The following is a 25152-nucleotide window of genomic DNA, read 5'->3' as shown; positions in this document are numbered from 1 at the left end:
CAATACTCCTGTGTGGCGATGTTACCAAAGAACCAACATGGCCAGCCCGTAGCCCCTCCCCCCCTCCAAGAGAGGAGCCCCTCTCTCAGGGATGTCCGTAATCATAGCGTTCCATGCCCTCACGTCATCTTCAAGTTTTTCATCTCTTCGAACCCTTTTCATCTGAATTATTTGCTGTTGCCCACTCCCTCAGATCTTTAGCCCAACTTTGGGGCGCAGAGCTTATCCACCTGATTGCTATTCTCCTTTTGGCTAGTACTAGCCCCAATTGAATGAATTTCCTTGTGAGTTTTTTCCCCTTAGACCTAGGGAGTAGTCCCAGTATTCTTTCCCTAACGGAGTGAGGTATTGTCCATTCGGTAACAAGTGTTAGGCTCTCAATCACTTTCCCCCAGTAAGATGATAATTCCGGGCAATCCCACGTCATGTGCATAAAATGGTCATCAGGACTTCCACACCTGGGGCAGTGGGCAGGCGGTCCGGATATATCCTATGTAGAACTCGAGGGGTAAGATAGGTTTGGTGCACTATGTTATATTGTGTGAGTTTGAACCTAGAATTGGAGCTAATTTGTTTGACCCCTTCATGCACCCTCCTCCATTCCGACTCTGTTAAAGGTTCATCTAATATCGTGTACATTTAGCGTGAACGGGGAGAGGACCAGCGGGGATGTCCCCTCTAAGCGCCCCATAGATATGGGAAATCAACCTATGCCCACCCGCCAAAGTAGCGATAGCCTGTAGGGTAGCCGTTATGGGCGGCTCCTGAGGAAACATAGGCCATACTTCGCGAGCCACCGCCGAGATTTTTGCATACTGAAGGTATTGTCCTCTACCCAAATCAAACCTGGTTTCAGCCTCCTCCCTAGTGAGGAATCGTTGGGCAGCATACAGGTCCCCCATCGTGTGACATCCTCCCTCCTTCCATTTACAAAGTGACATGGTGTGACCTAACTGTGTGAATGGTAGCACAGCCCACAGTGGTATCTCTGGAGCATAAGGCGCTCTTTTCACCACAGCCTTAACTGCAGCCTCCCAGGTTGTTGTCGTACTTTAATCTCTGGGACCGCGTAGGGGACAGGGCCCTACCCCTGTCTATCTTGGTATTAACAAACCGCAAATGGTAAATGCGGCATGTACGAGTGCTTTATATATCGTTCTAGCTATAAATGCACTGTGTACACGTTATTCTGCTTCACTACGCGGGTTCCATTTTGGAAGCAGTGGCCATCTTGTCATTGCCCTCACATAGGCTATAATGGAGTAAATACGGGCCTCACAGTACATGGGCTTTCCCTCTGACTTCTCTGTGACGTGGGCAGCTGGCTCTGCTGCCCCAGGTCAAACCGGTCTCACGAGCTCCCCTTCCTCCGTCCACCTGTGATTAGCATCAGGGCTTGACCCGTCATAAAACCCTTTCATTCTATACAATCCCCCGGCTAATCTCTTCCACACCTGCTTGTTCCTGCTTTATGACTTGTTTCCCAAAACAGGAGATGCTCATGTTTATTGGGGGGTCTATTGACATCAAATGTGGGATCTGAACCTTACTGTGTAAATCATCGTGGGCTGGCCGAACTGGAATGTGGGATGGTCATCATGACTCTGCTTTTTCGTTTGTAATGTATACTAATAATGGCCATATCGTAAACCAAGGAATGTGTGCCTGGAGCATGATATTTTGTACTTAAGGAGAAGCCCGTTCCTATGATTTTCAGCAGTCTCCTGAGAACATACACGCTGTTGTACTTCTAGGATACCTGTAATTGGTCTGCAGCCAATAAACGAATCTTTGACTTCACCCAGAAGACTCTGTGTTTCTGTAGGTCTGGAACAGGGTGAACCCAGAAGTCATAGGGTGTGTGCCCCTGCACCGCTGGGTCTAAAATACCCAGTACTTCAGTTTGGCGCCCAACTCGGGACGATTTCAGCGGTACCAGTCCAAGCCAGAGGTTCGTGAGGAGCTTCGTGTGGAAATTCCGGAGGAAGGCCGCCACTCCATCGACCCCTGCATGTCGACGTGGTCCGAAAGTCTTTTCGGCGAGGTTCTCCGCGTCCCGACGGCTACGAAGGACTGCTGCCCTGATTAATCGACCTGTTTTGGACCCTTGACGAATCTGAGAGAGCGAAACAATCGAGAGAGTCTTCTGGTGACGCCATCGATCAACAATATTCAGTTAAGTATAAGTGGAGCGTCTCCCATTTGTTTTGGTATCCTTCGGGATCATTTGAATTAGTGATTTGGAGTTTGCAAACGCCAAAGCCAGAGGACTCGTGTATTCACGAGACTATCGTAATCGATAATCCTTTGACGTTTGGATCTAGACTAGTGAGCAAAGATGCCTGGTTCTGGACTATTTGGTAGATTATTCTGTTTGGGTTGTGGAAAGGATTTCCAGCTAGAGGAATCATGTCCGGTTCCTCCGGTTGGAACTCCAACTTATGAGCTCTATGTAAAACATGGCGTAGGCCCCATTGCATATAACGAAGTGTGGATCCACTACACCAGGAAAGATGGTGTTTTAAAATGGCCCCAAAATGGTAGTTTTGATACCGATATTTTAGATAATTTGGAAATTAAATTGTTTAAGAAGAAAGCCCGGCCGGCGATGTTTGACTCTTTCCGCTTATGGCGAAAGGAAGCCAAACAAAAAGAAATTAAGTTAGCGAAAAAGAATAAGAGAGAGAAAGGTATGACAGTAATGCAAGCAGCTGTACAATTTAAAGACAATGAGGAGGAGCAGATGAGTGAGCAATTGCATAGGCAGCACAAGTTAGGGATTGACAAATGTTACCCAGCTTTACCACATTCTAAGCAGAATGAGTTAGAAGAAAAGGAGAAAGATCCCCTGATGTCACATTTGTTGAGTTCGCCACCCCCGTATGCTCAAAATGCCACGGCGCCTCCCCAGCTTGTAAATATGCCACCTCCAGTGAATATACTGCAAGCCTTGCCGCAACCGCCAGTTGCTTTGCAGCCGGCTCTTATCCATGTAGCGCAGCCCTCTCAAGGACCGCCAGTTGTGCTTCCAACTGCCCCCGCACTTCCTGCGACTTTGCCTAATACAGCAGCTGCCTCCCCTGACACTCTTCCTTCCACCACTCCAGTACCTGTCTCTACATCCTCTTTTCTTCCCTCTGTTTTTCCCCCTGTTCTCGCCTCAGCTTCTCCTTCAGCGCGACAGCGCTTAGCTAATGTGGTTACTACATTAATGTCTCCTCTCTTTGAGTCATCTGGTGCGACTCCTGGTTTACAGCGTAAGCAATTGCGTAGCCAATTGCCTAACCCCGATGAGAAAAAGGTAATAGATAACATGGCGCGTAGATGGATTGTTTTTCCTTCACTGTATGATGTGGAATCAGTTGTCAACGTTTTCCATCAATGGGATGCCCCAAAACAGAGATATGTGTTTGAGAAAATGTGCGAAATTCTCTGTGAAGAATTGGAGGATAGTGGTAAAAATCCGAACCCGCAGGAATTGTGTAGAGTGAGGTTCGATTTTGGAACTGGTATAATTGTGGACCGCGGAGTAGATAAAGCAGTTGCGGTTGTATTGTCCTTTAGGAATGATGATTGCCAACAATTATTGTTTGAACAAGATGTCCTTGTGGGGAAAAAGGTAAAAGCGCGACAATACCCTATGAGAGAAGTTCCCCCGGTATGGAAGGAAGCGGTTGCAGCTGCCGGTGGTAACCCCGCTGTGGCAGCGCATTTCCAGCGTGTTTGGGTGCATGTTCCATGGAAGCGCTCTGAGGTGTTAGCGCTTAAGCAGTCATTGCCTGATCCCCGTAAAAACCCAGCAGGTTATTATAAAGAGTTGTCACAGACGGCAGGGTCATGCGTTATGAATCTGGCCGACATAGACATGTTGTTTGGTAATGTTGTTCCACAGCCTCTATGGGGATCAATTCGTAATGTAGATCACAATGCAGAACTAGGGGATACATGGGCTAACATTATTGCTGCTGATGCTAGACAAACTGGTGGTGCGAAACCAGAACCTTTAGTAGCTGAACTGCCTGGTAGAATCATCACGTATATGAAGACAATAATGCCTGCGAAGCGCGTAAATTGGGACAAGTTATCTGCATGCAAGCAAAAGAAAGATGAGACAGTGTCAGACTTCTTTACTAGGTTTGAAGAAACGTTTATTGACCACAGTGGGCAGGATATGAGTACTGAGGGTGGCCAACGGCTGTTTGTGGATAAGTTTGTGCAGAATTTACTTCCTGACCTGTGTAAAAAGTTAAAAGATTCAGAAAGTTCTTGGGCTGTTTCTTCTTCAGCGCAAATACTGGCTACTGCACAGTATTATGAAAATAGAGATAAAGACGAGAAAGATAGAACAGAAAAGAAAACGAAGGAACTCAAGACAAAGGTCCTTTTACAACAGGCCTATCCGCCACGTGGAGGTCAGAATAATTATAGGCAACCCCAAGGTGTCTATCACCAACCCCAACAGTTTCAAAACAATCAGCAAATGAATGGGTATTACCAACCACGTGTCCCTGTAGGTCCCAACCAATGTTCATACTGCAAAGAGGAAGGTCATTTTAAATACAGTTGCCCTAAATTGCTGCAGCGTAACGGCAATATGTATGGCGCCAGAGGAAGGGGTGGTCAGCAAGCTCCTAGAGGCAGAGGGCGTGGAAGTGTTCCCCAGAACGCGCGTCCTCTGCCGCCTCAAAGTACCATCAATAGCTTTGATCAGCAAGCTAACGCGATTAGTAATACGGCCCAGTATTATAATAATGATTATTATGCAGAGGACGGTGATGCAGAAAATAATGATTACTAGGACAGCCATAGACAAAGAGAGGGAGTTGTTTCAGTGCCAGTGGATCAGAGTGGACCGTATGTTGAGGTGACTACAGCAAATGTAACGGAGCCTTTTCTGCTAGACACTGGTGCTGCAAAGAGTTCAATCATGCATTCAAAACTCCCTGGCGCACCTTTGTCTGGCGATATAAATGTTTCGGTAGGTTTTTCTGGCGCCCCAGTTAGGAACCCGATTTCTAGTCCCATGTCAATTTCTGTTGGACCTTGCGAGCTGAAAGCACCCCTGATTCTGACAACAGGTTGTGGTGAGAATTTGCTGGGATTAGATTTGTTGAAAAGATTGCACGCTACACTGTATTGTTCTCCTTCAGGAGTACAACTTACATTAGGCAAAAAAGTGATTTCCCCAATGTACTTGTCTAAAAACACAATGCCGCCTGAATTGTCATCCCTTTCGGATGCCCTTTGGGCTACTGGTCCCAATGATGTGGGCCTCTTGGAGATACCGCCATATGTGGTGACTTTAAAGGCTAATGTCAGACTGCCACGTATTCCCCAGTACAAGATCTCTAATGAAGGGCAGAAAGCATTGTTAGACATTGTCAGCGACTTGATTAATAAGGGTGTGATTGAAGAGACAAGAGGCAACGTTTGCAATAGTCCGATTTTACCTGTCTTAAAACGAACGGATCCTTCACAGCCACCTGTTTACAGATTTGTGATCGATCTCAGAGAGGTTAATAAGATTGTTGTGCCACAGTTTCCGGTTGTCCCCGATATAACCGCCTTGTTAACGATGATTCCAGCCTCTGCTGCATGGTTTTCAGTGATTGATTTAAAGAATGCTTTCTTTAGCATCCCAATTGCAGAAGAGAGCAGAGATATTTTTGGTTTTAGTCTGGGAGGCCGAAGCTTCCGCTTCAAACGCGCTCCCCAGGGCTACTGTGAAAGTCCATCAATATATAGTCAAGCTTTGAAAGCGCAGCTTGATGCACTTGTTTTACCTAGCGGCGCTATCCTGATTCAGTACGTGGACGATTTACTAATCGCTGCGGATACTGAAAAGATCTGTAAAGAAGCCACATTGTCACTGTTGCGCCATTTATCCGCTTTCCATCACAAAGTGTCTCTCTCTAAGCTGCAATATTGTCGACAAGAAGTGACCTACTTAGGTCATCTCTTATCGAAGGAGGGAAGGAAACTGACCCCAGAAAGAATTCAAGCCATTGCACAGTTGAGTGTGCCAAGAACACAGAGAGAAGTGTGTGCTTTCTTGGGCATCACTTCATACTGTAGGCATTGGATCCCTAGTTTTTCTTTATTGGCAAAACCTTTAGTAGCCTTAACATGCAAAGACACACCGAATCCTATCCCATGGTCTGAAGAATGCCAGAAAGGTTTTGTGGAATTGCGTAATGCATTATGTTCAGCACCTGTGTTGGGTACCCCCGACTACAGTAAGCCTTTTACATTGTATGTTCACGAGAAAGATGGATGTGCGTTGTCAGTGTTAACACAGCCTTTTGGCGACAGACCGCGCCCATGCGCATATTTTTCATCCACCTTGGACCCTGTAGCGAGGGCATTGCCAAGCTGTCTGAGAGCAACAGCTGCTGCAGCGATGTCTATCCGACAATCTGCTGGTTTGGTAATGGACAATACATTGATTGTTATGGTTCCACACGCTGTAGACACATTATTAAATAGGACCAAGACACAACACTTGACTAGTGCGCGATTATCAGGTTATGAGCTTACACTGTTAGCAAATCACATACACATAAAGAGATGTAATACGCTGAATCCAGCTACGTTATTACCAGTTCCAGCAGACTCAGATGAGATTGAGCAACATGACTGTCTGTTCAGAACAGAAGAAGAGACGAAAGGGAGAGTAGATCTAAAAGATACTCCCCTGACTGAGTGTGATGGCACTTTATGGGTAGATGATTCATGTTTCAAGCTCCCTAATGGTGACACGACTGCTGCATATGCTATCACGACTTTGCACACGGTCGTGGAAACTGCACGAGTGCCACATAATTCGGCCCAAGCAGCGGAATTAATCGCCCTCACGAGAGCATGTGTGTTGTCTGAAGGAATGAGAGTGAATATATACACAGATAGCCAGTACGCCTTTGGCGTGGCTCATAATTTTGGGCGTTTGTGGAAGGAGCATGGGTTCCTGACGTCGCATGGAGCTAAAATTCAGAATGGCAAGTTGGTGAATGATCTCCTTGAGTCACTGACCCTACCGTTGCAAGTTGCAATCATGAAATGCAGTGCGCACAGGAAAGTCACAGATGATGTTGGACGTGGGAATGCGTTTGCTGATGAGACCGCGAAAGAAACAGCACAGAATGTGAAGACTAGAATGTATGTTGCAGGCCCCGCAAGATGGGTTAATGACGTGGGAATGTGTGAGAACACAATAGAGAGTGTGAAGTCGCTTCAAGCTGAAGCCACAGAGGAAGAGTTAAGCAAGTGGAGAGAAAGTATGGGTAAGTTGGATGAGAATGGTTGTTGGATTGATCTGACAGAACATAGTCGATGGTTGTTGCCTGATGCATATGTGCTTCCAGTGGTTACTATGGCACATGGAATGGCACATATCAGTACGAAAGGTATATGCAAGTTGTTGGCTCCAGCATGGCAGAATGCTGGGATTCCCAAGTGTGCAGAGAATGTGGTCAAGAATTGCATAGTATGCTTGAAGTACAACCCTGGTAGGGGAACCCCAACTCCAGCTGGTCACTTTGCACCCCCATCATGTCCATTTGAAGTTTTGCAGCTGGACTTTATTCACATGGAAAGATGCAACAACCTGAAATATGTACTGGTGGTTGTTTGTGCTTTCTCAAAATGGATAGAGGCTTATCCTCTGAAAGATAACACTGCCCTATCCACAGCCAAAGCCCTTGTGAAGGAATTTTTCCCTAGGTTTGGGATGCCAAGAATGGTGTGGTGTGATAATGGAAGTGAGTTTGTGGGTAAAGTGATGAAGAATGTATGTGAAGGGCTAGGGATAAAGCAGAAGTTCCATGCTGCAAATCACCCCCAATCAGCTGGATTAGTAGAGCGCTACAATGGAGCCTTAAAGCTCAAGCTGGCCAAAATCCAGGCGAGCACCGGTCTTAAATGGCCTGACGCTCTGCCTCTAGCACTCCTGTCCACCAGAATGACCATACACTCACGAGTGGGACTTAGCCCTTACGAGGTTGTTTTTGGCCGTCCGGTCAACGTATGGGGTGTACCGAGGCCTACGAAGTTCAGTGAGATAGAGCATCCAGTACTGCTTGATTACCTGTATGATTTGACTGTTAAACTGCGTGTTTTGCACCAACAGGTACATGATACTCTCCCTCAAGCCTCTGAAACTCCTGGACACCCTATCAACCCTGGTACGTGGGTGCTAGTCCGAAATTTCCAGCGAAAGAGCAACGACGAGCCTCGCTGGATCGGCCCTCATCTTGTTCTTCTTTCGACAAGATCAGCAGTGCGAGTGAAAGGGAAGAAACACTGGATCCATGGTACCCACTGCAAAGTAGTCCCCTTGCCTCTGCCATATGACCAGTGGGTCAAGGAGGGTATCGCCGACTCTGAGACGGACACTGTACCTCGTTTTGTACCATTCAGTGACGCACGCATAAAAGACACAGTTTCAGACCAAGAGAGTGACAATATTCTGCAGGAAGCTGTGCCACCATCAAATCGACTGGACACCACTGAGCCTGAACTTTTGTTTCAAGACCAAACAGCACCTGGCCGTCTCCGCTATAATTTGAGACCTAGGCCCATGGACAAATAAAGATTTCCTCACTATTTCCTTTTTAACATTTTTTGCTCTCCCATCTGAAGGACTTTCTTGATTTTTGTTTTTCGAACCACCATCCGGGTTCTGCCGCAGGGTCGCGGTGCCAAGACTTTGGGGTACAGGCCGAAGACGCTAGGTCGACGGTTCTGATTGGTCTAGGGCGTTTCCCTGGACTGACAGGCGTACTCCTTAGCAGAAGACACTCATCCACCGCGAGCGGCCCGAGTAGAGGATGGAGTTTTTTAAGATGGAGAGACCGATTGAGGAAATGAACTTTAACGCAAGGATGTGTAGAATTGTAAAAAGTAAATGTTTTGTCTTTTTGTGCCTTTTTACACTGTGTAGCATAATAATGTTCATTGTAGGATTTGTGTTCTTCTCCGCTCAAAAGCCCATTGAACCCACTGAACAGCCTATACCTCTTTCTACCGCCTCCTCTCACTCTTTTCACCCTTTGCCTGAGCACGAACAGACCAGACGATCAGAGTTCGTAAATAACTCGTTTATCCAACTCTTGCACCAGCACCAACTAGTAATGAATACGACCAATTGCTGGGTGTGTGGGTTAATGCCACATACCATTAACAAGGGTATTCCCTACCTGGTGCTGCCGTATAGTTACAATGGATCGTCATGGGCATTCCAGACCATGTTTCTCTATGCTCTAGATACATATTCCCCTCGCCAACCGCGTTCCATCAGACCCATCACCAATAATAAGGCTTTGATGAAAGGAGTTGCTGATATGAGTAGGGATATCGATGCATACTCATCCATTCCCAAAGAAGAGTTGAGACCTTATGTAGGAAGGAACGCGACGGGGTATAGTATTAGTCTGGGTGAAAGACAGCGAAAAATCTCATCTCCAATCTGGGTCGTACCCCACATGGGTCGGTTCTGCTTACAGGGTAATGGTCAGAATCCTAGAGCTCAACTGGGAAGAAGTGACTGTACTGAAACGTACACCTTCCCGTCACAGTTTTCCCCTGCGTTTTTGGCTGCCAAGGGCACATATTTCATCTGTAATGACCGAGCATATACATGGCTGCCCCCTGATTTCTCGGGCACATGTTATATTGCGAACTTGCTACCGCCGACATTTACTGCTGCCTCTGACTATCACAAGACCAGAGTTGTGAGAGGTGTGATTAGTAAGGAGGATACTGCCGGTCAGGAAGCGGGAGACTTCTTCTTGGGTTTCCTGCCGTTTTGGGGACCTATGGTCAATAGTAGGAACCTGAGACAACTGACTCGTGTGGTTGAATCCACTGTTAATGTAACGGCCGGTGCCCTTAGTAATCTGACGGCTGAGCTCCAAGCGGATCGCCTTATGACTTTGCAGAACCGCATGGTTCTAGACGTTATTCTTGCAGACCGCGGTGGGGTATGCAAGGTCATCCAATCCAGTTGCTGCATTTTCATACCAGATAATGCTCCAACAGTGTATCAAGCCATCTCCAAACTCCATAAAATATCTGAATCCATACACGTGGATAAGGGAGATTGGTCACTGGTGGGGTGGTTCTGGGAATTGATATCTGCCTGGGGTTGGAAAGTTCTGATGGTCATTGGAATGATCTTAGCCATTCTTTTCCTGTTCTGTCTGTGCATACAGTGTGCTCCTGCGATATGTGGCCTCTGTGCTACCTTATGTATAAGGAAACCTGTATCGAGGGACGAGCTAAGTAATAGGATGATGCTACAGCAACATCTCCATGACTTCGTGAACATTGACCTAGACTCGGATTAAGATGAGTATAGTGATTGCCTATGTAAGGGCAAAAGGAGGGTCTGTCGTACTTTAATCTCTGGGACCGCGTAGGGGACAGGGCCCTACCCCTGTCTATCTTGGTATTAACAAACCGCAAATGGTAAATGCGGCATGTACGAGTGCTTTATATATCGTTCTAGCTATAAATGCACTGTGTACACGTTATTCTGCTTCACTACGCGGGTTCCATTTTGGAAGCAGTGGCCATCTTGTCATTGCCCTCACATAGGCTATAATGGAGTAAATACGGGCCTCACAGTACATGGGCTTTCCCTCTGACTTCTCTGTGACCTGGGCAGCTGGCTCTGCTGCCCCAGGTCAAACCGGTCTCACGAGCTCCCCTTCCTCCGTCCACCTGTGATTAGCATCAGGGCTTGACCCGTCATAAAACCCTTTCATTCTATACAATCCCCCGGCTAATCTCTTCCACACCTGCTTGTTCCTGCTTTATGACTTGTTTCCCAAAACAGGAGATGCTCATGTTTATTGGGGGGTCTATTGACATCAAATGTGGGATCTGAACCTTACTGTGTAAATCATCGTGGGCTGGCCGAACTGGAATGTGGGATGGTCATCATGACTCTGCTTTTTCGTTTGTAATGTATACTTATAATGGCCATATCGTAAACCAAGGAATGTGTGCCTGGAGCATGATATTTTGTACTTAAGGAGAAGCCCGTTCCTATGATTTTCAGCAGTCTCCTGAGAACATACACGCTGTTGTACTTCTAGGATACCTGTAATTGGTCTGCAGCCAATAAACGAATCTTTGACTTCACCCAGAAGACTCTGTGTTTCTGTAGGTCTGGAACAGGGTGAACCCAGAAGTCATAGGGTGTGTGCCCCTGCACCGCTGGGTCTAAAATACCCAGTACTTCATTGTGGCCACATGACGAATAATATATGGAAGCCGGGCGGGCACCCCCGACCGCAGCATGAGGAGCTCAGGGAGAGGGACCCCCCTGTTTGTGCCTGCCAGTAACCGCTTTTCCCAGAAATAACTTTGCTACTTGTAAATAATGCATCTCCTTTACTATACACAATAGCCTGGTTCCAAATTCACAGCACAATCATTCGGGCAAGTTAGTGGTAACTGTCCGTTTAGCTAAACATCTCAGTTAATTCTTGGTATTCTTCTCACAACGTGACTGCTGGTGAAGTATTTCCTTTTACTCCAGATTATATATATGTGTGTACACACACACACCCACACACACACACACACACATATCTATTTTCAAAATACTCTTGATGATATCATGCTTCTATGACTCCTAATGAACATAGTACAAAAGGGAAGGGGTCCCAGTACAATGTAAATCACAAACAGTTATTAATAAATAACTAGTAACACTAAAAAAGTTGAAAGGAACACTGTTATTTAATCACAATTCGCCATCTGACAATGTATTACACAAAAGTTGCAAAAATGTCATCATCAAAAGCAATGGTGCCCCACAGGGTGAGGGAAGAAGAGTGTCGAGCAAAGGTATAGTGCAGGATTAGGTGAGTGAAAGAGTGAAGGTCATACGACCTTAATTAAAACAATTATGAATCCTGGCTTCAGCACAGAGCGATGTACAATAAATGTTCATAATTTATGCCAAGACATGCTTCTAAAATTCTTGTATGAATCAATCCAATCTGGGTAGAAGCTGGCGAATGGACCGGTTGTCGACGTTTCGACCCCACAAAATGATAGGAAACAATTGGACCTTGTAGGAGGGTTTTCCTCAGGACAGGGGAATGCTGGGTGCAGATCACCTAAATTACAAAAAAATGGGATCAAAAATCAGAAAAGGTCTAGAAAGATCCGGAGTATTAACAAAAGATAAAAGGTGGAAAAGTGTATTATTGTTATTATTACCGTGCATCTTGTTTCACACGGGTCATGGGTCAGGAAAAATCCATATTGATACGAGCAACTGTCAGTGCAAATATCTATGAGAAAGTATAAAAAGAGTAAAAGTGCTGTTCATAAAGAACACGAATTAGAAGCGCGCAAAGGTCAAACCTGACAGTTAATTCAATCAAAAGCGCCATTGCTATATTGCTCGAACTAAGGGCGCCTAATCGAACAAATTTAGAATGTGACGGTGAAACAACTTACGAGGGAAGGGCTGAAAAGTCACCGACCTCGTGGTTGTGAAGCCGCCGGTGAACGGTCAGCTAAATTAAGGAATACACAAACAAAACCCAAAATTAAATAAACGCCTCGAACCCAAGTACAATGCCAACCGCATGGTTGACTTGGTCTAAGACCATTGAATACCTGTGGGCTGGAGTCAATCCGTCATCCTAATGAACATAAGCATCCAGCATTGAAAGTCACTGTTTGTGTGATGCTGGGCCAGACATGTGGCTGAATGGGTGCTGCTGTTGTGAGTATCTTTATATAATGTGTAGGATGCAGTCCCAGCAGCACTATGCAGGTGTTTGTAGGTTGCACTAAGTACAAAATGTAGCACAGGATGGGAGTCTCACATGGTAGGCAGGAGCTGCATCATGTTCCATCGGGTGTGCTGTGGCAGGCGGTGCAGTACTCATTTGAAAATGAATGAACCGCCCCCTGAGCTATGATAGCTGTTGCACATATTCCTTCCCCAAGTTACCTCCTCTCCAACTATATCCTTCCATTAGTGACATGAGTGCTAAATGCGCTTTCAATGAATGCCCATTGCCAGATTCCCATTGAAATGTAAGCACTGGCTAATTGGCTGGGTAGGATGCTCATGACTGTGATGTAGGGGTCCCCCAGATGTGGGAAGCATAATGGAACAGCCACATTGTGGTCTCTCCAAATGTGGGCTTCTTCTTTACCACCTAATTTGTAAATGACAGGGTCATGTTTATTTTTGCACCTGGGCCTAAATTCTGTCCCAGACAGACCTTTGATTTCAACTCTACCACATCAATCCCTCTCACCAACTCAGGGTATCTTACAAAGGGATTGTGTGTTGTGTGGTTTTCGTCCAAATATGTACCTCTGAATATATCTGTTGATCCAGAAACCTGCAGAGCGAATAAAGGTTTCTTTAATGGCCATCTTGCAAATGAATATCCAGAAATAAATGTCTCCACTTTCTTGCAGACCGCATTCCTGGGACAATGGGCTACCAAGTCTTATGATAACTTGCAGCAATGTTGCTGCTGCCGTACTCTCTAGAGCGGGAGTTCCGACAATCACTGTCACATGAATTATTAGGGCCCTTTTATCTACTGGAACAGGATTTACAATAGATGTTAACATTCCTATGTACTGTGTGAGACCTTACGCTTGAGGATTATTTTTAATAAAACTCCTATCTTCATGTTTGAACTGCCTCTGAACTGCATGTCTTGGGAGAATATTTTCCTGATACCTTTATCCTTATCCTTCCTGTTCCAACCCCAATAGAATTGGTTGACACATTTGACTTAGTTGATTGTAGTCGGATACATAGGGCTCATGGTGCGTTCTCAGCCATGGCCAGAAGCAGGAGGAATAAGCTGCAGATGAATGCTTTCAGTTCCCTTTTCTAGAGCCGCTCCTCCAGGTGAGGTAGGGATGGCGGGGGATACCAGCCAAGGAGCTTTATGTGTGCCTTACCTCTAGGCAGATGTGTCACATTGATGCTGACCAGGGCTGGGCATTCGACTTTCATTTGACAGTACTGGCCCTCCATGTGTGCATGCTGGCTCTTGATTAATACACACTGCGGGGCAGATTTACAGACTTTTAGTGCGAACTGTGCTGCGTTGTGCAAGAGGGAGAAAGCATCCTAGAGCCAAATATACAATATCTGTCTTGCTGCTGCTCTCTGCTGGTGCAAAGACAGGCTACCTAGTGCCCTGCAGCCACATTTGCACCATAGTGCAAAAGTTCGTGCGTGATGTCTAGCAAAGGTTTTGTACTGTAAGTGTACCATTAAACTACAAAATACTGTTCTTAAACAATTTTTAATACATTTCACTCATTGGATGTGTGCTGTACAGTGCAGGACACTTGCAATGTCGAACTGCTTGGGGACATAAATATATTTCTACAAATGTGTTCCTGCCTCAAGTAGGTGAGCTTTATGGTGGAAACGAAATACCCTTTCAAGACTTTAAGCTGCTCTGCATCCAGGCCCGGCCTTAGCGCTGGTGGTGCCCGGTGCGACAATCACTTTTGGCGGCCCCCACTTTCCATGACCACCTCCTCGGATTCTCTCACTACCACAGGGCAAAAGTGCCCCTCATCTCTCCTATCATAAGATATTCCTAAGCACAGCGCCCCACTGGGGTCAAAGCGCCCCCCTCGCACTGCCCTAAAGCCGGCCCTGTCTGCATCACTTGTATCACTTAGTGGCTGTGCAAAGTCTTGTTAAATGTGACCATGCATGTTAATAGTCTTCTGTAGGGTAAACATGCCAATAAGCAACATTTTATTTTATTTTATTTCAGACAGCTGAGGATAGGATTTGTTTCCTTTTTGCTGGAGAAGAAGCGGCAAATGAGGTAATGCTGACAGCATAAACAAACATTGGAAAAGCCAATAGGCCTGTCCTTGGCAGACTGGTTGTATGGTTATTTCTTTGTTTTTCTTTTTTTTGCAAGCATTTGCAACAAAAAGAAAAAAAACAAGATGTCACTTAATGGTCACCATATGCCTGCAATAAATAAAATAATTTACAAAACATTCACTGAGACAGCTGTATTTGATAGTGATAGTTCAGTTTTGCTATGCATTTTATTTTTATTACCATTTTTGAAGGAGTTAAAAATAAATCACCTAACAAAGCACTCAAGTTGCAGGCAGTTACTATGTTTCAATGCCACTTAAACACTCGAGAACATATACTTTTAAAAGGTGTACGGGTAAAATAAATAGCTGGTATTTAAAGTAAAGATTAAAAAAACGTAAAATGAAAATGCACACTTTAATCCAGCTTTGTCACTGAAAAGAAAGAAACTTGTTTAAAGAAGCTGTGAGCAATGTGCATAGTAGGCTATGAGCAGTCACTCACTGTAAAGGGAGCTAGTGGGTGAAGTGGAGTGACTGATAGCCCCACATAGTGTGCTGTGGTGGGTGGAAGGAAACTGTTAATGGCAATTTAAAAGATCAGTGGATGAAGCCATGATAACCGTAAATCCCTCTCCGTAAGTATAATATGTATGGATATTTTATAAAGACAATAATCTGGCAGGAGAGCTAGAGCTGTCTCAAAACCTTTCTTTCTCCTGACTTTGAAAGTTTTTGGGAAGAAAGTATTTCAGCGAGTCCTCTCAAGTATGCCTCGAAGAATGCAATTCATGCCATCACAATGTTAAGCCCCAAAACGTTCCTGGGCAGGACGAACACAAGACTGTGGAAGAAACCCACTGACTCAAGAGCAGACAACTGAGCTAGACAATAACTCAATTCAATCATGAGTGCTAACTCTTATGTCATGCATTAGAAACAGTACGTTTGTCAACAGACAGCTAAAGCAAAGACCTAAAAACAAAAGGTATCAGGAGTCCGTCGACTCCTGGAATGGAGAAATACTTTTCATCATAGAACAAGTACTGCTACGCAAATTTCTGATCTGGCTAATAACTAATATTTTAGTTGTTTTGTTGGAAAAAAATGAATGATTAAAAACATACCATTCATAAAGAAAAGTTCAACTATTCCATAATAAAAACATGCTGTTAAATAAACAGTAAACCATCAATCTCGATTGAAGCAGGTCAATATTTCTGCTAATGTATAAAATACATGCTTTAATTTTTTGGAAATTATTCAGTTATAGTGTGCCCTGATAATCAATTGAGTTCTGTCACATTTAAATACATTAAAACAATGCCAGTGGGCAAGGTTACCATATGTACTCCATAATCTTGCAATGTCCAGATAGCGATGAGCTGGAAAACTCATAAGACCTAGCCTTGCAACCATGCAAATGCCATATCAGTACTGCGAGTGCCCACGTATGAATGCTATACATATTCAGCCTAGGTACAATGTTCAGGTATGTGGGTTAATGGAGGGGAGAAGTACAAGGTGAGCTGAGCTAAATAATGTGGGCCTCATTTACAAAATCTTATCATAGGGCAGTGCCTCTAGCCTTCTTGCGGCACCGCCCTACGGCAAAAGAAAAGGGCACAAATGTGCTGCATCTATCAGATACAGCTCATTCCTGTACTTTCCCCTGCGCTGGTGCACAATGGGTTGCCATGCAGGCACCTTTGCTTCATGGTGCAAGGGTGCCTGAGTTGCACAAATAATTGTGTTTGTGTAGGAAGGGACAGCTTCCTGCCCCAAAAATTCATTAGAGGCAATTTCCTCTTGCTGAATGCAGCACACATAGAAAGAGGAAATAACGAGGAGAAATAAAGTTATTTCTCCTGTTCCATCTCCCCTTCACCACCCCTTGGGATGCGGAGGCTTTTGACACATTCCCAGGTTTATGAGATCTCGTAAATCTGGGAACACCCATCATAATGCCCATGGCACACCTCCCTAATGCAGGGTAAGGCAACGCAGTGACTTGTACTACATTGCCTCAGTCCTATCTACAAGGCCATAAAAAGCCACGCAGGTTGGCTAACATGGCCTTGAAGATATGACCCTGCAGTGTGCGCTGCTAGACCGGCACTAAAAGTACATTTTCAGCAGCGCACAGGGGCTCGAAACTGAGGCCCAAGGTGAATTTAGTTGGATTTTAGTAACTGCTGAGTAGGTATTACGATTGAATGATGAATACATACAAATATGCTATTATAAAAAAGGATATATGGAGCTGATATGGGAAGTGAGCAGCAGGACTACGTCATAAGTGAAAAGCATAAAGTCTGTTGCCGGTGTCAGTGATGGCAAATGACTGTTCACAGCTGGGACCAACAACCCAAAATATCTTCACCAGAGGAATTTTCTGTTTGCAAGAATCCTAAGATTGAAATCGTAGCAGTTCTACTCAGTACACTTGAGGTAATCTTTCCTAGGTAGTTGCAGTGACTATGCTATAACGCATTTTAGATACAAATGTGCAGGTTATATCTAATTATGTAATTAGTGAATTAGCTGAACATAAGATTGAACTACTGGCCGCAAATACGTTTGATACAGCTGTCTATATGAACCCTACAAATTCTTCCTCTATCAGTTGGATTCTGACACTCTCAATTTACTGCTAAGTCTTGCCCCACAATACCTAGAGGATGAGAGAAGCTCGGACTGTAGGATCAAAACGGTCAAAAAATAATCACTTTTTCCCACCACTGAAATCATATCGTTGGTTGGACATTGCCCACTTACTAATTGCAATAGATGTCCAGAGAATAGAAAGGCATTGTTGAGTTGTACTGAATAAACTAATAATCTCAAACGTTAATGAATAAAGTATCCGTGTGCATAATAGTAGTGCTGCACTTGCATTTAGTCAAGTGCTAGCCATGATACTGGCTCACAGAACCTTTCCCTGTCTTTCGGCTTTCCCCGAAAGCAGAACACTTGATTACTCAAGATGAACTAAAGCATATATAGAGAACAAGATATAAAGGCCTCACATTTGCAATACACTGTGCCCTTCGACAATTTGTATGGTGCAAACTTTGAACTAAAAATTATTTTAAAGTATATGGCGCTAAATGTACTCTTAGAATCAGGCTGTGGTACGTGTAGAGTGAAGGCTCATAATACTGAGGTGGCAGGCCTAGTTACTTCTCAGGAAGCAATTGGCTCCTAATAGCTTCAGGTAAATAGACAAGCTCCAATAAATGACTGCGTTAATCCTATGTGAGTTACAAACATATTAAGGGCTTAATCAGTGCAGAAGCTTACATAACTGTTTATCAGTGTCAGATGAGAAAGCTCTCTCATAGTTGATGAAAACGCAGAGTCAATCCAGAGCTGATCTTAATAATATGCTGGCCTTATTTATGAGGCCTTGCGAAACTTTAGCCCGCCGGTGAGACACTTTTGCCCCGCCAGTGTGTCACTTTTTGTGAGGCACCCAAGTGTAAAAAATGTGCCGTGTTTCACCCTGTTTGCGTCACTTTGTAAACCTCTGCACCACATTATACCTGCCCCAGGTATAATGTATGCAGGGTGGGCGTTCCTTCACAAACAGCCTTGTAGAAGTGGGGAATTGAAATCTATATGATTTCAGTGCTCCACTTCTAAGACGCCATTGCCTCAATATCTTACACCTGCCTCACAGCAGGCGTAAGACTGATGCAGGCAATTTCACATGGGGCTTGCCCCATGTAAATGGACACATTGCTGAAGTTGCATCTGTTTTCAGGCACACCCCAGCAATGCACCACTTTTGCACCTACAGATATGTCCGAAATGCTGACGTTTCTGTAATACTTTGCAAAATAGAGTGCCGTACATTAAATACGGCGCATCCATCATGTCGCAAGGAGGGCGCAGTGAAAACTGTTGAATCGAGATGCAACAGTTTTTATAAATGAGGCCCTTAGTGTGGAGCTCCAAGAGGGTTCAGTGATCAGTAATAAAGCTCACAGTTAAAAATCTACATGATGAGAAATAGTAAGCCATTGTTTTTTAATAATGGGGGGTGACTAGATATAAACAATAGGAATCTACAAGAAGATGTTTGAGAATAGATTTATAGGTGTATTGATTTTTCCATCTTGGTCTCAGAATGAAAATTCTTACAGTTTTACACTGTATTCACCTGCTTTGGGTTGTTACTTAGTGTTAGAAATGGGATTCCTGGTTGGCTGAGGTATGCACACAGGCCAGGCAGGAACCACCACTTTCGTCAGGGTAAGCTAGATACACAATAAGATAACCTGTGCTCACCCTCTTGTAGCTAGGCACAGAGCAGTCAAGTTTATCTAAAGAGTCAATGTGTAAAATATTTGTGCAAAACACACACACAGTAACACAAAATATACCACAAAAAGACACAGGTTTAGAAAAACAGGGAATATTTATTTGGGCAAAAGAAGACCAAAATGACAAACATCCAATCAGTAGAAGTTAAGATATGAATATTTAAAGAATAAACTAAAATTAGTGCTTAGAAGTCACTAGCGGTCAAAAGGTTACTTGAGGTTGCTTGGGACCAGTGCAAATGTAAAGTTCAGGCCCACCGCGATGGAGGGCAGGCTGGCTACAGGACCCACGCAGGGCCCGCTGAGAAAGTACCTTGGATGGAGCAAGGCGCAGACGCTGAGGGTTCGATGTGTTGATCTTTTCCACACAGTTGTGTTGCTGCATCGACGTCGAGCTTTGCTGAAGTGAAGGCAATGTATAGTTGAGCTGCCCAGAGCGTCATCATCGAGCCATGCAGGCTGCGGAACAGCTGTCATCCGCCTGTGTCGAATGGCAATGCGGCAGACTTTCTCACACAATCAATGCAATCCATCAGTTTTGATGAAATCAGCTGCAGAACCCACTTCTGAGGCTCAGAGCATTGAGAGTGGCTCAGTTTATATTCCAGAAGTGTCTCATTTTAGGGGTCAGAGACCCAGTACTTATAGCCAAAAGTGCCTTTGATGTAGGGGGTGACTTCAAAGGAACTCTCTGAAGTGCACAGCGATCCCTTTCAACCCAGTCCTGTTTTCCAGGCTAACCCTGGGGGTAAATCAGTGTTTTGTGTGTGGACACGACACTACCTACTGAAGGATAAGTTTCAGTCCCTCCTATACCACCCTGCCTAGGAGGGCTTATCAGAACACAGATGAATGCGGATGAGTGCTCAGAATGCAGATGAGCCTCACCTTCCTGTGCTTGTGGCTGTCGAGAGGGAATTCACAAAGTGTTCCTATCACCCTACCCAGACGTGTATTGGAGACAGGCTGTCAGACACAAAGAGCAGTAAGTACAAAGAAATGTCCACTTTCTAAAAGTGGCAGTATGATTAAATCCAACTTCATCAATAATGAGGATTTATCATTACCATTCGAAAAACATATCAAACATGAAAAAGCTACTCCTCTCTGATCAGGAATTACAGTTTAAAAGTATATTAAAGGGGCGTGGCCAAAATGGCTTAGCGGTAGGATGCGCTCCTACTTCTCTCCGCTCTCACCTGACTTGGCCCTGATCCACAGCAGCGGATAGAAGGTCTGTCGGAGGCGAACTCCCACAGAGAAATCTCCCCCTGCCAGTGGTGGCAACCAGCGTAGAGGCCAGCTGGAGATAAGGGGCAGATTGGCGGAGAACAGCCGTGGCATAGCTGGCTGCCGGATCAGGCCCGGAGCAGAGAGGAGGCGTGAGGGGCCTTGCTGGCTGTGCGAGCGGCGCCCATGGAGAGGGTACGCAGAGGGCTGGCGATACCACATGTGGCACCCGATACCTCCAGGGACGTTGCAGTGCATAGTGGGGGGATAGTGATGCTCCCCTGGAGACTTGCTGAAAGAAAGGTGCCTGCCTCTGAGATGGTGATTGAGGCGTGGCTCCTGGGCCCTGTGGCAGAAGGTGGAGATAGAGGGACCTAGGATCGCAGCCCCTGGCAAGCGAGCGGCCCTGCAGCTACGCCGAAACCAGCCCACGTCAACCCAGCGGGTGAGTGCAGCGATAGCAGGGAGTGGGCCACCAGGCAAGGGACCAGGCAGAAGAGGCCCAGTGGGAGTGCAGCCCCCTGGAGAGCCACCGGAGATGAGAGGCACCTGACGCCAGAGGAGACTCCGAGGACTAGCGAGACCACTGGAGGGGGAGGAGACGAGGAATGGACCGTTGATTCCCCAACATAAGCCACTTCAGAGTCCATAACAGATCGCAGGAGCCATGTAACATTGGGAACACATAGCAAAGGCACAGCCCTGAGAGGGGGAAGGGCAAAGATAACGAGAAGACCGGGGGCGTAGGTACAGGTGGAGGGAGTGCGAAGCACGAGATTTACCCCCTATCTTAAGAAAGTAAGGCCTCAGGCCGGAACGGCGGTTGCACCCCTCCGGGATGGTGACGGAGGGGACGAGTGGTTGAGAGACTGTTGCCAGGACATCCTGGGAGTCGCTAAAACACCACTCAAAAGTTTGAGAGCAGAAAGTGAGGGGAGTGGTGAGCGGGTGGTCTGCGGACAGGCACGTGCCGACTCCCCTGAATTACTAGATGGTGTCCCAGAGGGGGCTGGAGGCTATCCCTGCGTCCAGTTTGGGGGGGATGAAACAGAGCATGCTGAAGTGGACGGAAGCTTCATCATGGCCACTGGAAGACCAAAAAAGGACAGGTCAGTGAAGGACCTGCTCCCTAAAACACCCCAGTCTCACTCGGACGGCACCCCTCACCGCAGGGGCCATCAGTAGAATCAGGAGGGTCTGAAGATGTGGAGAGCCCAGTCAGCTGCTCCTTCCATGAGTACCTCTTTACTTCCCTCCGGGAGGATCTTACCACTATGAAAAGAGACTTATCTGCAGACCTCAGAGAGGTGTGTTGCGACATAGACTCAAAAGGGGAGAGAGTAAACTCAAGAGAGGATCACCTGGCATCTCTTATTTATTATGGCCACCCTTTTCGATTAATCTTCTCCTAAACCTCCAGCTAGCTTGACCAAGACACCATGGCTAAAGAACGACATGCAGTGTTAGTGACTCTTGCAAAGGATCCACCCAGTGAATAAATGTGAAGCAAGGGGGAGGTCATAGCAGATACTCAGCGGAAACCTCCATATAGTATCCTAACATCATTTGGCGGGGTTTGATTTGGGCGAGGGCGGGGAGACACTGGCCACTGGTACCTATCTTTGATTGTTCCCTTGGAGCTTCACTCTGCACAATGGTTTACACCATAATGTTGGACTGTTGCCATTTAAGTTTAAATGTTGGGGGTTTCTTTTTTTCTTTTTTGTTCGTTCTTTCTCTCGGGCTCCATGAATCCGTAGTAACAGCTGCAGGTGCTGCCTCCTATTGGGTGGGCAGCCAGGGCTCCCCGGGTGTACCTGTGAGCGGGGGGGCTCCTGGGGGACGGTTGCCTCTTATCTAGCTTCAGAGTCACATTACATTATGACGACGGCCAACATTAAAATACTCACATTCAATGTAAAGGGGTTGAATAACCCTATCAAGCGAAGGGCAGTGTTATCATATTTAGAGCAATCTGGAGCCCAAATATGCCTCCTACAGGAGACCCATCTCATGACCAAGGACACACGCAGACTTAGATCGAGGGCTTTCCCGCAACAATATTTCTCCTCACATACCACCAAATCAGCTGGGGTCGCAATTCTCATCTCGCGCACATTCAGGGATAAGGTGGGTGTGAAGTGGGCCGATATCAAAGGGAGATTTCTGGCCTACTCGTTCACTACTGACACCCACTCATACAATATTTGTTCCATATATGCACCAAATGAGGGGCAGGAAACGTTCCTGAGACGGGTGGTGATGGATCTTACAACCTCACCAGATCGTCAACTTATAATGGGAAGAGACATCAGTATGGTCTTTGATAATCAGCTAGACCGGTTGCTGTGGCAGTATGGGCAAACAGGGGCACTTACACAGGCTGGGAGAGAGTGGCTGAGGGGCCTGGCCTTGGTCGAGTTTTGGCGCACATTACATCTACAATCCACTGACTACACATTTTACTCCCATGCACATAAAACATATGCCAGTATTGATTATTTTATAGGGCCCCGTTCGCTGCTCCCAAACATAAAAGCGTCAGACATCAAACCTCGCTCCGACTCTGATCATGCTGCGCTGACAATCACGTTGGCACTTCCCTTCCCACTCAGACCAGCATATACATGAAGACTGCGCGATACGCTTCTCCACCGTCTGGCGGTGATAAAATGCCTCAACTCCGCATGAAAAGAATTCTTGTCTCTCAATGATACCTCTGACGTCTCCACCGCGACACTTTAGGAGACGCTTAAAGCATTTGCCAGGGGGGAATTTCTCGCTACTTCTGCAGCGCACAATGAACTTAGGAGGGACAAAAGGGAAGACCTTACAAAGCAGGTGCAGGAACTGGAGCGCACCCATAAGAGGACGGGGGCCCCTCGGGTGTGGCGAAAATTTGAAATGGCGCGCCGGCAATTAGCTCGTCTAGATCTGGATAAGGCAGAATAAACCTCCCTGCGGTTAAGCCATTCCTTTTACATAGGAGGAGACAGGTGCGGGCGCCTACTGGTAAATAAGCTACACGTCCAACACCAGGTGGCTTCTGATCTAAGATGAGACAGGTGGCGAGTGTTTTGCTGATTCAGACATAACTCAAGCTTTTCTGGACTTCTATACAAAACTATACACAGCCCAACACCTCTCAGGACCAGACTCCCTTGCCTACATCCAGGGAGCCACTCTCCCTTAACTAACGGCATATCAGGGAGATAGTCTTGACAGTTCAATCTGCATAGAGGCGGTGATATTGGCAATTGCCTACTGTTGAAAAGTATTTATTCTCATAAAAGCAGCACAGCAACAGGGTGCGACTGGCCAGCGATCAGAACCAGTGCAACTGACTAGATTGCCTGGCAGCAGCCACAAAGTTCCATATGGAATTGGAACACACATTGTAAAATGCAGAATACATTGATGAGGGAGTGGGGAAAGAGAAACATAACAAGCACAGAAAATGCAAATACAACATACCTCCTTTTTTCCTAAAGGAAACAGACATACGGCAAAAAGTAGAGCTATCTATTAAAATCAGCTAATCTTTTGGGAAATCATCTTAAGCGATCTGACACTTTGACTCTAGAAGCAACTGTGTCTTCAGGATGGTTGTGATATTCAGGGGACGAGTTTTTTACTCTATTAGATACAAAGGGACACTTGGCAACAAGCCTAACATTCCATAACCTGCCATCTTGTTGATGACGCTGTTATCAAATGCTTCAACAATCTTCATGGGCTTGCAAATTTATCAGAACATTTGCAGGTGAAACCATGCTTCCTAACTCTAACCTAATCACCAATTTTAAAATTGGGGAGTTTAGTATTCCATTTGTAGTCATACCACCTCTTGGTTTTGAATTGTTTGGCTTCTACCCTTTGCGCAACACCACTTACCATTTCGTCCGTGAAAAACTTGTTTTTGCACTTCTCTTTGAACCACCAAGGACAAATTTTTTAAGCGGGCTCTCATCCTTTCAAAAGGCGGAAAGGACTAACCTCTGTAGTGGCATGAGGCGTAATGCGGTATAACCAAAGTTTCTCTCTCAATGAGTTCCTCTAACTTCCTCCCAGCTTGACCACATCAGACACATAACCTTTCAAAACCCTATTAAAGCATTCAACAAGGCCATTCTCATGAGGTTCGTATACTGAGACAGTGTGGTGTCTGATATTTTGGCACTTTAGGAAACTTTCCATTTCTGTGAAAATGAGTTGCACCCCATTGTCATTAATGAGGACTGAAGAACAACCCTCTCTGGAGAAATCTTCTTTGAGAAATTCTATGACCATGTTAGTGGAGGAACAAATGTGTAACGTGAATCATGTGGTAGACACATAAAAGGACCAGAAATGTTAAGAGACACTTTCTTCCAAGGTTCATCAGGCAACTAAGAACACTTTAACGGGGGTACATTAAGTCTCAACATTTTCTCTCTACTCATGCAAACTTCACATTCTCTGACGGAGCGATCAACCATGCGATCTAAACCTGCCCACCAGAAATAATTTCCGTCCAACCGTTTTATGGCAGACATGCCAGGATGAGATTTGTGTGCCAACTCTAAAATCAATTTTTGAATACCAAGGGGGGGGCACACATTTCTCATTTTTATACATCAGTTCTTCTTCTAGCTCCAATTCATCAGACGCCTTGAACATAGACATGAATTCCTCTGCCAAATACCATTTGTCTGGCCTTCCCTTCAGTATGTACTCCTTGACAGTCTGCCATGTGAGGTCACCCTTT

The 25152-nt window shown here is 45.6% G+C and overlaps 1 protein-coding gene across 6 annotated transcripts in view; it reads left to right on the top strand.

The window, feature by feature from the left end:
* Positions 1–25152, top strand: part of LHFPL7 (LHFPL tetraspan subfamily member 7) — a 187088-nt gene that overhangs the window by 23652 nt on the left and 138284 nt on the right. For 4 of the 6 annotated variants that reach the window (XM_085633414.1, XM_085633417.1, XM_085633412.1 and 1 more), the window contains exon 3: positions 14790–14843. The exons of the other annotated variants lie outside the window; for them this stretch is intronic. The gene's annotated coding sequence lies outside the window, so the exon portion shown is untranslated. The remainder of the gene's footprint in view (positions 1–14789; positions 14844–25152) is intronic. 6 annotated transcript variants of the gene reach the window in all.

The sequence above is a fragment of the Triturus cristatus genome, chromosome 11, assembly GCF_964204655.1.
Source record: "Triturus cristatus chromosome 11, aTriCri1.1, whole genome shotgun sequence".
NCBI classification, from domain to species: Eukaryota; Metazoa; Chordata; class Amphibia; order Caudata; family Salamandridae; genus Triturus; species Triturus cristatus.
The sequence above is the reverse complement of the archived record's forward strand: the minus strand, read 5'-3'. Positions and strand labels throughout refer to the sequence as shown.